This window comes from Chanodichthys erythropterus, chromosome 18, assembly GCF_024489055.1.
Source record: "Chanodichthys erythropterus isolate Z2021 chromosome 18, ASM2448905v1, whole genome shotgun sequence".
Classification (NCBI taxonomy): domain Eukaryota; kingdom Metazoa; phylum Chordata; class Actinopteri; order Cypriniformes; family Xenocyprididae; genus Chanodichthys; species Chanodichthys erythropterus.
The window spans coordinates 4,331,146-4,346,351 of record NC_090238.1 but is presented as its reverse complement, the minus strand read 5'-3'; the positions used below and the strand labels follow the sequence as shown (position 1 = coordinate 4,346,351).

The window sequence follows — 15,206 nt, the reverse complement described above, 5'->3', positions numbered from 1 at the left end:
GGATCATACACTAAACGACTGAGGATCACACACTACCAGACTTTCAGGCAACTAGCATCAGCTTACTGTAAATCACAGTAAAAGTTGTGTACTGTATTCCAGCCTTTACAATATCTCGATTAAAAAATACATACCTCCTGCCTGATCACAGTAACATTGCCTGTAACCTAGATGACATTACATTTCTTATTAAACCATTTTCACATTGTTTATACAAACTTTGTATAATTTCATTACTGTACATGGTTGAATATTTGTTAAATATTGCAGTATGGAAGGATTTTTTTGAACAAAAACCATATTAAAACTCAAAAGTCAGCATGAATTCAACTGATCCTGTTTATTTTCTTGATGCATGTTGCTGGCTTTATGAATGATTCATCCATTCATTTCTTTATAATTATTTTGACCTTGAAATATTTAATCAAAAGTCAAGCCCGTCACATTCAGATATGCAGTAGTAAGTTTGGTCGCAACTTCCTCTTCATGCCGACGTTTTGTTTTGTCCAATAGCGAAGACACCTTTGCTCAAATAGTGCAAGTCTCCATTGTCCAAAACACAGAGCAATAGTTTATTATACATTCAGGAATTTCACATTTGATAGTGTTCTCTGTAACCGCATGCACATTTACTTTGTAAAACATTTCAGCTGGTTAAACTTAGAAATGAAAGTTCACCTGCTGCCTTAAAAATGTGAGTTAACTCAACTAAACATTGACTATTTGTTATTTTCAAGTTGAATTAACTCACATATTTAAGGCAGCAGGTGAACTTTCATTTCCAAGTTTAACCAGCTGAAAATGTTTTACAGTGTTTCACGTAAACTGTATCTTATGTTTCTGACAGATCTGAGCCATTTGAAGGAAAGTTTTAAGTAAATATAGCACTTTTAAATAGTGATTTTTTTTCCCCCTAAAACGTTCACTGATATCACTTTACAATTAGGTCCTAATAGTTAATATTTCAATAAGTCAACACATTCGCATGTTCTTGGTTCTCTAATGTTCATATGACATGCAGATAAATGGATGAAATATTGAATCTTTACATTTGAATCAATACATTTGTTCATTGTTGATCAATGGACCTTAGCTAACATGAACTAACAAATACAAATTTTTATTTAAAAAATGTTTTAGTTAACATTGATATTGACATGTTCATATTAACAAATAGTACCTTATTATAAACTTTCATGTGTCGGTTCCAAACTGTGAAAAACACATCCGTTTGTATCCTCATGGACACGGCTGTGACAGCGACTTCAGACCTTGCTATTGGGACTGTTGTTGGTGGTCCAAAATCAATGTTTGGTGATTGTTATCTGGATTTAATTAACTTTTAATGTCTGTATATGTTTCACTAGAAAAACAAAATAACCTGAGATATTATCTGAGCTCAATCACTCAGAGTAACTGAATCAATAACAGTTTAGATGAATAAACGTTTCAGCGCATCAAGGTCTTTTTCTAATATGTTTTAGCAGATGCGAAGGATAACCAGTAGAGGTCAGACTGACTCCTCTGCAGGCTTCTTCAGATACCTTGGAGGTTTTCTGAGGACAGTCCACTGGCCTTCATGCACTAAACCATTACATCTGTATTTATCCATACATTCAGAATATACACAGACACTTGTCCAATCATTGCATCAACACCACATTTTGATGGACTCAAAAAGCATTCTTAGCTTATAAAATTAAATAGCTTCTATTCCTCCTCAAAGCATGTGAGTTTGTACAAGTGCTCTTCACAGAGTTCTGTAGATCATAATGGTGTAGTGACGTGGTTTTTTTACTATATATTTCCGACAGTGAAGCTTTTCAGTCCTACACTGTAAAAAATGTTATCAGAACATTTTTTTCTTTTATCAAATCAACTTAAATAAATGTAGTTCAGACAACATCATATTTTGAGTTCGAGAAACAATCGCCTTTATTGTATTAACTCAAATTTTTAATTGAAATGAACTAAATTTTAAGGCAATCAGGTAACTTACTTTAAGTTAAACCAACATTTATTTTTTACAGTGCATGGAATAGCAACAGAATCTGCCTCTCATGTTTGTAAATTAAATGACACAAAAATGACTATAAAGTCTGCCGTATGTAATTAATCAGATCCCACTTTGTATAATTTACTGTACATGGTTGAATATTTGTTAATATTGCAGTATGGGAGGATTTTCTGACATTGAACAAACACAATATTAAAACATCAAAAGTCAAAAGCATGAATTCAACTGATCCTATTTCTTTATCATCCATTCATTTCATTCATAATTATTTTGACCTTGTAATATTTAATCAAAAGTCAACATTCAGATATGCAACTCACTTTTCCTAAGCCAACCTAAGAATAAAATCAAGTCACACGCTAAATTTTTGTTTTCTTGTTCAGTAAGACACTCAGTGATGATTCGTCAATACAGTAAGTTCGGTCGCAACTTCCTCTTCATGCCAACTTTTTGTTTTTTCAAATAGCGAAGACATCTGTAATGCTACTGCAGCCCTATTGATTATGATATCTGAATTACTTTGAGATTTTACTGATGTTTTGCGCATTCTCTTAGATACTGTAACTACCTCATGATTTTAGATTGTGGGGGTAAAAAAGTTTCAATACCGTTGACAGATCTTATTTCCTTCATGCTTTCATTAAATTCCTGTCATTAATTACTCACCCTCATGTAGTTCCAAGCCCATTTATCTTCAGAACACAAATTAAGATATTTTTGATGAAATCCATAAAACAACGGAATTACCATATTCAAAGTCCATAAAGTAGTAAAGACATCGTTAAAATAGTCAACCTGACTTTAGTGGTTCAACCTTAATTTTTTGAAACGATAAATACTTTTTGTGCACAAAAATAATGACTTTATTAAACAATTTCCCCTCTGTTTACATTGAAGACACATCAGAACGTCAACTTATTATTGGCCGGCTCCTGCATCAGCATCACACGCATGAGTCGTGCTGATCACGTGAACAGCGTCGGCCAATACTGAGCCGGAAGCACTGAACGTAAACGGAGAATGACACAAAAGAGAAGAAGAAAAAAATCTTGTCACTTCATAACATTAAGGTTGAATCACTGTTGGACTATTTTAACGATGTCTGCCGTTCTGGGCCTTGAAATTGGTTATGACATTGCTGTGTATAGGGAGATCAGAAACGTCTCAGATTGCATCCAAAAAAATATCTTAATTTGTGTTCTGAAGATGAACGAAGGTCTTACGGGTTTGGAACGACATGAGGGTGAGTAATTAATGACAGAAATGTTTGGGTGAACTAACCCTTTAAACAGCTAGTTTAGTTGAACATGTAAGCAGAGTTGTGTGATATGAGTGTCAGCAGCCAGGGCAAAGATGGCAAAAACATTTGAGATTTCTCATGACATGTTCATTACTGCTATTCTTTAAATCACATTCTAATTGATGTTCCAAGATTGTAAGACTGGATCACCATGATGAAAAGTTTCCATGACCAACACCAGTCGGGTGGTTTTATAGGACACCAACTGCTGTCCTCCGTCACAGGGCAGACTGACTAATGCAGCGCCTCGGGCTTTGACACCTGGTTTTGTGCTCTGTGACAAAAGTCTGATTGTTTCCTCTAGAGAAGCTCTAGCTCTGTTTGTTTAAAACAGATGTACGTGATTTCAGCCCTTGGGCTTCGTTGAGTTCCTGTTTCAACCAAAATTCCTTTATTGACAGCCCCATATACAGACAAAACTTGTTTGGCATGTGGTGGATGAATTTGTGATGCACTTTTGCATATAAGTAATATAATTTGATAAAGTACGCATAAGACATACACACGATTGCAAAATGCAATGAACATCTGCAAAATTTATTTCACAACTCAAAAATATATATATCCGGTGGGAATCCTGTTTTTTGGTTGATTACATTATATCAGTTTGTCACTTACTGCAAACGCTACAATCATAAAATAGGGTGTGGGGTTATGTCTGAATATATTTTCCCCTAGCATTTTACTATTAGCTTCATCTTAACTTATTCTAACATCTGATTTATTTGAGTGATTTATTCTCAACCCCCGCATCAACAAGTAAAACCCAACATTTGGATGGCAATGACTTCATATCTCTAGTATAGCCTCCCATGTGGTTACTCCAATCTGGTCCTTCAGTTTACCCCATCAGTATTCACTCACTTAGGGAGATTAATTATTCATGATCATGCTTATTAATGACGGCAAGCATCTGTGCTCCCCTGTGCCTCCCTCACTCACTGCTAGCCAAACAAGCGGTCAGATTAGAGAATGAGGTTTGAGCTTCATCGCCATTTAGCAAGGCCTTGGATATGGATTCATCAAAGCATGAAATAAGAAAATGAACCCTTCTCCTGTTTGATCCCCTTGTGGTCCGGGACCGGATCTTTGTAGTCAAATCTGTGACCTGTGGCCTTTGGCCTGCTAATAACTCGCCCTGCATGGAGCCGAATAAATGCTGTGTTTAGTGTGAATATTTAAGAGTTTGTGTAGTGTGAAGTAGAAGCTTAGAAATAGTTCCTTTTAATTGAATATATTCCTTTAATGCAAATTAACCTTGCACTCTCTTTCATTTAACAAATAAACAGAGATGCAGGCTAAATTAGGCCTATTTGATTTTGGATCATAGGAAAGAAAAGAAAAGTTCCTATATGAGGCAGGCGCATTTTAGCGACAGGCAGGCGAATATCTAATACTGATCTCTCTAAATAAATTGTTCATTCACGACCTGCACTTGTGTATTGTCTTTCCCACCCCGTTCACTTCCAAACCATGCAATATGCAAACGATGTTAATATTTCTGTGTTAAATGTGCAAGATAAATTGGAACTTTATAGAGGTTTAATAATGGTACTGATTATAACACACACACAAAAAACAGTGTAAAGTGTAAAAAAATAATTTAGATTTATTAAGTGTTAACAATGAGAATGTGGTTTTTATAATCAATTAATACTGCTTTTGTCTTTTTTTTTTTTTTTTTTTTTTTACAAGATGGACAAAATTTGTCACCAAAAAGTCATTCGGTTTAACCAAAATTTTGGCTTTACCGAATGACACTTTTGGTTATACCGAATGACGGTATTTTCAAACAATGCTAACAGGCTGATATCTAGCTGTCTAGCAAAAGGACAATCAAGCATTTTATATTTAGTACAAGTTTTTAAAATATTACAACATTTTCCATGTTTTATAGCGGTTGTACCAAATGACTTGATGTTTCAGGACATGAGTATGAACAAGTGAAAACATGAATTTATCAAATAGTTAAGAGACAGTTAGTTACTTTGCTTCGTGACCATGTGGTCCTTTGTGGTCCTGAATGATGTCACATCCTGTCACATGATACTGACAGCATGACTTGATCCGAAATGGTCCCTTTATATAATGACATCAATTAAATTATTTTTCCGGACATTCTTTCTCATAACAAAGCAACGACTTCTACACATCATTTTAATACCATTTTGCAATATGTTGATATATGAAGTAATAAAATCATGCAAGAATAAAACAAACATACATTTATTACATTTTAAGATATTTCAAATGAAATGGCTGTATTGGCCCTATGGATGGTTAAACTGAATGACCCTAGTTGCACTACCTTACATACTTTGGATGTCATATCTTTGTTTTCTATTAGTATTAAGTCCTTTGGACAAAACATGAACCGTCATGTCAATGACCCATTAGTATATATTGAAATTAACATTAAGATTAATAAATGTTGTAGAAGTTTTGTTCATTCATAGTTTGTTAACTTAAGTATTCAACTAATGAAACCTTACTGTAAAGTGTTACCGTAGTTTATTGTTACAGATTTGTTAGTTACGATTTATTGCAGTTGCTGATATTTATATGGTAAGATGGAATTCTGAAAGCTTGTAATGTAAATAACAGCATAGACTACTTGCATAAAATGCATATAAATATCAGTTGTCGTTTCTATCTCCAAATAATATGTCTTAATATGATGATCTTTAAATGTTTTGTTTTATGATCAGATCTCTGTAGTTTTTACTATGGGGGGGATAATATAATAAACGTTCCTCAAAAGCCGGATGTATCATATTTGATACTCGTATTTTAACATGATTCTTCTAAAAATTATGTATGGATAATCAAGTATTAGTTTTAGAATGATATTAAAATGCCCTTCACTTGTTTTAAAGGTATAAACTATCAATGAGATGACAGAATGTATGTAGAAGATTGTGTGCAGCAGGTTTTTAGTTTTGATCATACATGTTAGTAATTTAAAGACCTTAGACATTTATTGTATCAAATAAGACCGAATGATTTTTATGGGTATGACCATAAGAAATATCAATCTTAAAAATGTATATATTTAAAAAGATTTAATCAATCTTTTGGTTGGTATTATATGTATTTACGATATGATTTTTAAGATCAGCCAATCCAGCCCCCTTCTCTTTTCGCCTGATCATAAAATCTAAGCTGTGATTATTCAGATCTTTCTCCCAGCTCTCTGTCTCTCTCCTTCGGGAATACTTCTTGCATAAACACCCTGCATGAGCAATGCACCAGCTCACACCAATCTGAACATGTGAGAATTGAATGAGAATGACTGACATCAGGGGGCATAACACATCTTCACACACACACAGACCCTGCACACGCTTCAGAGAGGTGTATGTGGGTGTGTGTCTGTGGCCTGATGACCAGGTCTCTATGCTGGCTATTTTATTGATCGAGGGAAGACAAAGGGAGAACGTCCCCACAGCTCATGCATGCTTAATCTAGTCTTACACCTTTCTGTCCTACACTCACACTCACAGCCAGAGAGCTTTATCTAGAGGACAGCAGCGAAAATTAGGAACCCTGCTTCATCACAAATAACAGTTAGGTCACATGAGCATTTGCCGCACTGACTCTGATAATGCTATTGTTTGAAAGGAGCAGATCCTGTTTCTCTGCTGTTCTGAAGACAGTGTCTCCAGACTCTGTTCACTCTTCAGCACATAAGAAACTGCTTTTGCTTGAGAAAGCAGTGGGAGTCGCACTTTCAAGGGTTGGAACAAAAAAATATCCTGAAATTAATATTCAAAAAACAGACATATTGTTTGATGTACTGTATTGACAACTTTAAGATTGCACTCACATTTTAATAGAATTAACAACTAAAAGCCATATTTGGATTAATAATAATAAAAATGACTTCTGACGATTTTATTTCAAAAGGGTCATATTCCATTTATCATCAGCCTAACCTTAAAGGGATGACCCTCAAGTCATTCTAGGTGTATATGGCTTCTTCTTTCACATGAAGATAAACAGATATATTTAAAAAATATCCTGGCTTCCAAGCTTTATAATGGTAGTGAATGAATCCTGATTTTGAAGTCCAAAAAAGTGCATCCATCCATAACAAATGTAATCCATACTGCTCCAGTGGGCTTCCAAAGGCCTTCTGAAACAAAACGATGGGTTTTTATAAGAAAAATATCCATATTTAAAGGTCCCCTTTTCTTATATTGAAATCCACCGACATTTCTCCTTAAAAATTCTTGTTTTATACTTCTAATTTGTGACCGGTGTTTTGTTTTGCTCTATCCTCTGTGCTTCCGCGTTCATCATTGCGTCAGGTCAGAGATTACTCTTTTGGCGCAAGGCGATTTGCGTAGGCCATCTGTAGGAAAGTAGTTAATTTAGTTAATAAAGATTTAAATATGGATATTTTGGTTACAAAAACCCACTGCACTTTAAAATCAGGAGCACCATTCACTACCATTACAAAACTGGGAAAAGCAAGGATATTTTTAATATAACTCTGATTGTGTTCATCTGAAAGTAGTCATATACACCTGGAGGGTGAGTAAATCATGGAATAATTTTCATTTTTGGGTGAACTATCCCTAAAAACGAAATCATTGTACATACTGTTAATTTTGTTTCTCTATGAATAGTTCATCTAAGGAAGAAATGAAACATTAATATAGTTGTGGATGTCTAACTACAACCTAAACTTTCGACATCACCTATAGGCACAAATTTCATTTGAATGGTTAATAAGTGCCTTGTTACAACTAGGACATCCAGGTTAACTGGGTTACTGACATGTTGACCCAGGGTTGAGCAGATGAAGCCACACCGGAACCGGGATGCTCTGACAGCTGCAGGGATGATGACCCACGGCAGAGCCTTAAAGGTCCACTGAAGTGCCTTGGAACGCGCAGCATTATTCAATGTGTTGATGTCATTTCCACTGAAACTGGAAAACATGGCGAGACATATCGAACGGCTCCTCCCCTTTTGTTAAAATAGCCAATAGCATTTTGTTTATATCACAGCTCGGCCAGAGCTGTTGAACTTGGTAAAGCCTCAGTTCTAATCTCTATCCATTTCTCCTCCTAATATCTGCCATTATTGCTTTAAAATACAGCATTCTGTGCAGAATTCAAATGGGTCCAATACGTTTTGTGGTCTGTGCAGACTCGCGCATATGATCCGCTCCGTGCTATTGTGTCTCTGGACCAAAGCAGATTGTGCATGCTGTAGTGGTTCGCGTGACACTAACATGAATCCAGACTTCATTCGCCTCAATGGAAAGCATATTTACACTGTCTTAATCATTCCCTATACCCTATATAGTGCACTATGTGCCATTCACTATGTATAAAATAATAAATGCGCGAACAAGTGAACGACCTTAGCCAGAGTTTTAGCATCTATTTATAATTTAGGTGGCAGGACACTTCAGATCCTAGAGAGCATTTGATTGGAGGAAAATCTGATGAGAAGCTGAAGTGCAGGGTGACATCATCAAAACTGTTGATCCATATTGACAGAAGTGTGAGACTGTACATTTTGAATGCTTATATCTTCTAAATACGAATTTTGTCATTGTTTTGGAGCACACTAGCTTATAGATAAGAGTAAGGCTAACATATTCACAATAAAAGCCAAAAAACTAAGAATTGCTAACCAGGGCGGAGTCAGTGAAGCTGGAGACCAATGCAGAACTAGAGGTCTAAAGAACCAGGGTGACCGCACTGGGCCGAAGAGCCAAGGTGAAGCCGGAGGATCCAAGGTGGGGGTGGGGGATTAGGAAAAAAGATGCGGAGCTGATGGGAGAGAAGACAACAGTGGAGCCGAAGGAGTGGATGGAATAGGTGGAGCTGCAGACCCGGAAGTCCACAGCAGAGCCAGAGGGAGGATGAACCAAGGCAGAGATGGTAAGATTAGGGACCCTAGTGCAGCCGGAGGGATGACAGGACATGGTGGAGCCAATGAGTTGATGGGCTGAGGTGAAATCCAGGACAGAGTCGAAGTATCCACACTCTGAGGCCTGTATTCTGATGACAATGGTGGTTGTGGGTGACCCAGAGACCGTGGTCACAATTGTGGAGCTGGAGGGCTGACAAGAGCCAGCAGATCTGGACACTGGAGCCAGTGGAGGAGCCAGAGCCAAGGCAGAGCCAACGGATCAGGAAGGCATTCTAGGGTGGGTACTAGTGTGGGGATTGCTTCTGTAGTCTACAAGTCTATAAAGCTGTGTTTCCACTGAAATAACCTGGAACAATTTGTCCCAGGACCTTTTCCCCCCATATCTGTGAAGATTAGGCAAATTAGTCCAATGAAGTAGAACTTTCCAGTTCCCACTGGATTTCATCCTTCACATATAAGCTTAAAGAAGCCCGAACCTTGTTGTCAGTCCATCGGTTGTATTTTTTTTTTTAACTCCATTGTTGGTTTGAATAGCAAACAACTCTTACTGCATGCACCACAGCAGACTTTTAAAAATGGTGGTTGACATAAAATGCTGCATGAACTTAACCAATCAGCATGTTCAGCGCCCAAGTCCCACCCCCGAAAGTTCCTGAACTTTGAAAATGTATTACCTCGCGAGCAGGCACTTTCTGAGGGGAAAATGTTTACCCAGAACTTCATTTAGACCCTATTCCCTGTGATCGAATCACCACCCCAAAGTCCCTAGTTCCTGCAGAAATGCGGCTTAAGCAATTTCTACCCTACCAGTTTCGGGACGGGCATGGCAGCAGGCTCTGGGATGGACTATTCTACAGGCTCTAGATCTGGTTTAGAGTTTATGGTGGGCTTCGGCTTGGAGTCCTTGGTGGGTTCTCACTCAGACTCAGGTCCGTGGTGGCTGGTGTTACCTTTGGGGTTGGGGCACTCTCTGGAGGAATTGGACCTGGAATGAGGGGAATGGTCATGAAGGTGGTGGAGTATAAGGGGAACCACCCAGCCAGCCACATTGTATACTCAATGTACTGGAGAATCGACCAACTGTAGTTCACTATATGTACTGCAGGAGGTGGTCATTGAGCCCACTCCAACAGCATGTACTTATTCCAGAGGACTGATGACACAGCTCTATGAAGTCCCCCACAAAATCGGTGATTCTTGATCTTGATATAGGGACATGAGTTGGTTCTCTGGGTGGAGGAAGGCAGCTGCTTGGCCCATATTGTGGTCTTTTATTCTTCTGTCATGTTTGACACAAGGATGAGCAGAGGTGAGGATTTTTGCAGCAGTTTAAGAAACAAGATAATTTAGTGGATGACAGAGAACACAGAAGTACTAAACACAGAACATCCAAACACATATGATAACCAAAAATGAGTGCACAACTGAGAAAGGTATAAATATACAGGGTTATAATGGTGGGATGTCCCTATAAGCTTTACATACTGCTAGTTTTGTCTTTTGTTATCAGCATGTCATGAGGGTATTCCATGCACTCACAAAGTTTGCATACTCTGCAGTGTGCACAATTGCCTATACATAATATACACTGCAAGTGATGCTATTCTAATCATAGCCACAGACCCAAGTGTTTATAGTCTGTTAGCAATTAGTGCAATGCTCAAAACAAGTGAAGCGGTACTGCTCTTAAAAATCCTCATTAAAGACACAGAACATCCCAACTAAGAATGAAGGATATTAATACCATTCCCTCACATTTGGGCACATGTTTTTTTATTAATAGAATGTAGCTTTGATTAGGTCTAAAAAGAAGATGCAATTTAAACATTCTAATTAAATTTAAGCAGTATTATGAATGTTTTTACATAATTTATGACCTCTACGTTGTGGCTGTTCAGATCTTGTTTGGATTAGAAAGTGGTTTGAGGTTTGCTAAGAGACAGCACTGAGGAGCCAGAGAAAACCTGAGCTCTGTTCATCATGTCAGTTCACATGTGTGTATGATTTTGTACAGAAATCCTCAGATTCTCTTTCACACACACTCTTGTACACAGAGCCCACAGCATTCAACATGAGTCGAACATCGTATGACTAAAAAAACTTATAAACATGCCATGATATCTCGCTTTCTATGGTTCTTTGAGGGTTTTGAAATAACTATATATTTGTGTGTAGACCTCAGACATAGACCTTTTGTTTTAACATAAGTTCTGATCTAATAAACAATGTGCACATACATGTGATGAGCATCTGACCCAGAATAAATAGTGCTATCTGGAGAAATTGTGGATGAAAAATGGAAAACAAGGATTTCATGACTGTTAATTGGATGCAGGCTTTGACTACATCCTGTCCTGGAACTCCCAGACGGCTTGATAAGAGGTGGTTTATTATACCTATGTGCCTGTCCTCACTTCTACTGTTTATTGGAGAAACAAAATGGCAACTTTATTCTGTTTTACATATATTGGCAAAGATTACACTCAGATGGCTCAATGTGCATAAATCTTCAGTCTGCAACTTAATCATACATTGCACTCATAAACCACTCTGTGGTGATAAACTGAAGCTGTTACCATGTGAATGAATCAGTGAGATTTATGGGAGCAAACATCATTTAGGTTTCATGTGCAATAAGCAAACAAGGATTTTGAAATACACCACTGGGTAACCTCAGAACTTTCTCTCAGAAAAATCTAATTAAACAGCCACAAACCTACAGTTTTAAACAAATAATCAGTTATATATAAGAGTCAGTAGCTACCTGTCACCTAACAGCCATTTAAAAGACCTTAATAATGTAACCCAGCAACCAAACACGCGTTACTCTGATAAACACACTGAGCTCCACGCCTCGTGAAACGTGATTGGATCTTTTCTGTACGGAATCTAATTAGGTTTGCGACAGCTTCAATCTGATTGGTAGGCTGTGCTGTCTTTTAAGTTTATGGGCGTGGCAATCTGTCCACGCAGAGTAGTGAGAGTTGAGGAGCTGCTGGAGTTTGCGTGCTCAATGTGGAGAGAGGAAAACTGGATTAAAACTTTAAATTGTTGCTCTTAAAAATAGCACATAGAAGCGGCTATGTCCCAAACCCGTTCTGTCGCCGGGTTTTATATATGGTAAGTAAAAGTTATCTGTGTTTTTGTTTGCAGTATTTAATCAAATCTAATTTCTAGTGGTTATTGTTTATCATGTGGCTTTATCTCGAGCGGGTATGAGAAACTACAGCTAGATTTTTCCCTTTCTTTCCTTTCATGAAAATGCAACTTGAAATAATAAAAGATATATGTTTTGTAAACATTATTTAAATGTTTATATGACGTTCTAAATGTTATATATTCATCTTTATTTATAAAATTTGAACAGAAGTGAACACCGAAACAAATCTTTTACAAGTGCTCAGTAAATTGTTTTTGTCAGCTTGCAACTAACGGAATAAAACACTTTTATATAAATATGCTTTTTGCATATATAAGGTAATTTGTTATATTAATAACAAACTCTGTAAGACAATCATCAAAAAGCAAAAACTAAAAGATGTCTGTTAAAGTAAGATTTAGCATTTGCTGTTACTTTTCACAGAATTATTTTTATTTTTTTTTGTATTATTTCAGAGGTGATTAAATGTTTATATATTATGTTGTCTAATATTTTCTGATAGGTATAGTTGAAATGGTTAAAACCATTATTTGTGTCCACTGCTCTCTCTGTGGAAGAAAATACTGTATTTCTGCTTAAGAAAATAATGACATGAAGAAAAGTTATGTGCAAATAAAGTGATAAATGAGAAAGGGTGGTATTAATTAATGTAATATTCAGACTGCAATTTGTATTTTGCTTTCCAACAAATAAAATAATATGTATAAGTGAAATAACTGGATGGCAGATGTGTGTTGATCATGTCCTCTTTAGGTTACATATGTAGGTTGTAACACCTTATTAACTAGTCAGTCTTGTTTTACCAAATGAGAAATGTCACTTTTTTTATTGCATGGAAGGTGGACAGTCAGTCTTACATGCTAGCATCATTGAACCTTTGGTGGAAGGGTGTGGTGAATGTAAAATAATAGTTTATTACCTCAATAGAGAGTGAGGGGTTACTGTGGTCTAATATGCAATTCCTTACTGAACTGAATTGAAGAAATATCTCATTTTTTCTTGTGTTGTTATAGTTCTCATGTGATATTTGGACCATGCAATACCTATTTAAGTTGTGGAGTTTATAGAAGTCTTACATATCTTGGGCTGCCGTTTTAAAACAGTAGTTCAATTCACTGTCCTAAGGAACATTACGAATCTATTTTTACAACTCGCCCTCAAAGTTCCTGGCCCTAATTCTGTGAAGCAAACCGCTCTTTGGAAAACCATATATCATGTCCACCCTTTACACATTTTCCCCATATAAGGTGGTGAGTGCTGTAAAATGTCTATTGTACAGAGGGTGTGTGTATGTGTAGATTCTGTGGGACAGTCATTATGAATTTCTTTTCAAGTGATTGTAATGTTTACTAACTGTGAGTCACTTTATATAAGATGTTATTTCTCAGCCCGTTAAATTGAGAAGGCTTTCGTTATTCTGTGAAACTTGAGTCTTTTATGTTTTGACCATTAGCGGGTAATCTTGGTCAATTTGATGATGTGTTTCTGTCTTCTGGAGATTATATTTGGTTCAGACGTATTTGCACAAGGGCAGCCTCTGTGCACGTGGCCAATGTGTTTAGAGCTGGCTATAAAAAGCAGGTGAGGTAAGACGGGTGTTGAATGCGTCCCGGAGGCAGCGAGCCACTGTCTAGAGTCCAGTCAACGGTTTCCTTCTGACCATCTTTCCAGGCTGTCCAAGGAGAGACTGCCAAATCACAGTCATTTTTGTCTAACTTTTTTCTTTCTTTTTTGTGCTTCAGAGACTGTCCACTGATACATCTCAAAGAAAATAATGGCTTGTTGAGTTACAAATCCCTATATGAATTCACCAAAGACTAAACTAGCTGAACATATGGCCTGTTCATGTTCAGGTCGACATAGTGAATGGCGACTAAATGAAAGCTTTAGGAATATTAATACAGCTATTCAACTGAATAATTTTCTTTCATGTTACATCTTTTTATAAATCATGTCAGCATAATTTATAAAAACAATTTCTGCTTGTGCAGTGTAAACTGGCCTTTAATTGAATTGTTAGAGAGTACTAATGTCACTGGACACCAGTTGGTATTGTGGGGTGCAGAAGTAGCTGTGTTAAATGAAATTTGGTCATTTTCTCACCCTCATGTCATTCCAAACATGCACAGCCATCTTTCTTCTGGAGAACATAAACGATATTTTGAGGAATGTTAGTAACCAAACAGGTTTGGTGCCCAAAGACTTCCATTGTATGAACAAACAAACAAACTATAATTTCTCGTAATATCTTTATTGTGTTACACAGAAGAAACAAAGTAATACAGGTTGGAAACAACATAATGGTTAGCAAACAACGACTACATTTTTGGATGAACTATCCCTTTAATGTTAAAAATATAAGGCAAGGAACCAGGGCTGGGCGATATATCGCATGCAATTGTCACACGCATTTCGTCAGTAAAGCCGGTTCCCTGATTACCGCTAAATCGCCATCACCTGCTTTCAAATGGAGCGGCATTTAATAGACAGAGCCGTAGTTCACTGACAAGCCACGCAATATCGCGTTCAATATCGACGGCGATTCATATCGATATTGAACGCGATATTGCGTGGCTTATCAGTGAACTACGGCTCTGTCTATTAAATGCCGCTTCATTTGAAAGCAGGTGATGGCGATTTAGCAGTAATCAGGGAACCAGCTTTACTGACAATGCGCGTGACAAAAGCATTCGATATATCGCCCAGCCCTACAAGGAACTCTAAAGGAAGTAGGCTGGTCACAGTACCAAAATTTCTGTAGTCGGTACCAATACAAGTAAAATGTTGTGGTTCTCTGTACCAATTTTGGTACCAGAGCAAAAACTGTTGAATTAGAT

The 15,206-nt window shown here is 37.0% G+C and overlaps 1 protein-coding gene across 3 annotated transcripts in view; it reads left to right on the top strand.

Annotated features, from left to right (window-relative positions):
* tiam2a (TIAM Rac1 associated GEF 2a) overlaps positions 1 to 15,206 on the top strand; it is a 133,200-nt gene that overhangs the window by 5,586 nt on the left and 112,408 nt on the right. For 2 of the 3 annotated variants that reach the window (XM_067368407.1, XM_067368402.1), the window contains exon 1: positions 11,536 to 12,329. The exons of the other annotated variant lie outside the window; for it this stretch is intronic. The gene's annotated coding sequence lies outside the window, so the exon portion shown is untranslated. Of the gene's footprint in view, positions 1 to 11,535; positions 12,330 to 15,206 lie in introns of those variants that run through there. 3 annotated transcript variants of the gene reach the window in all.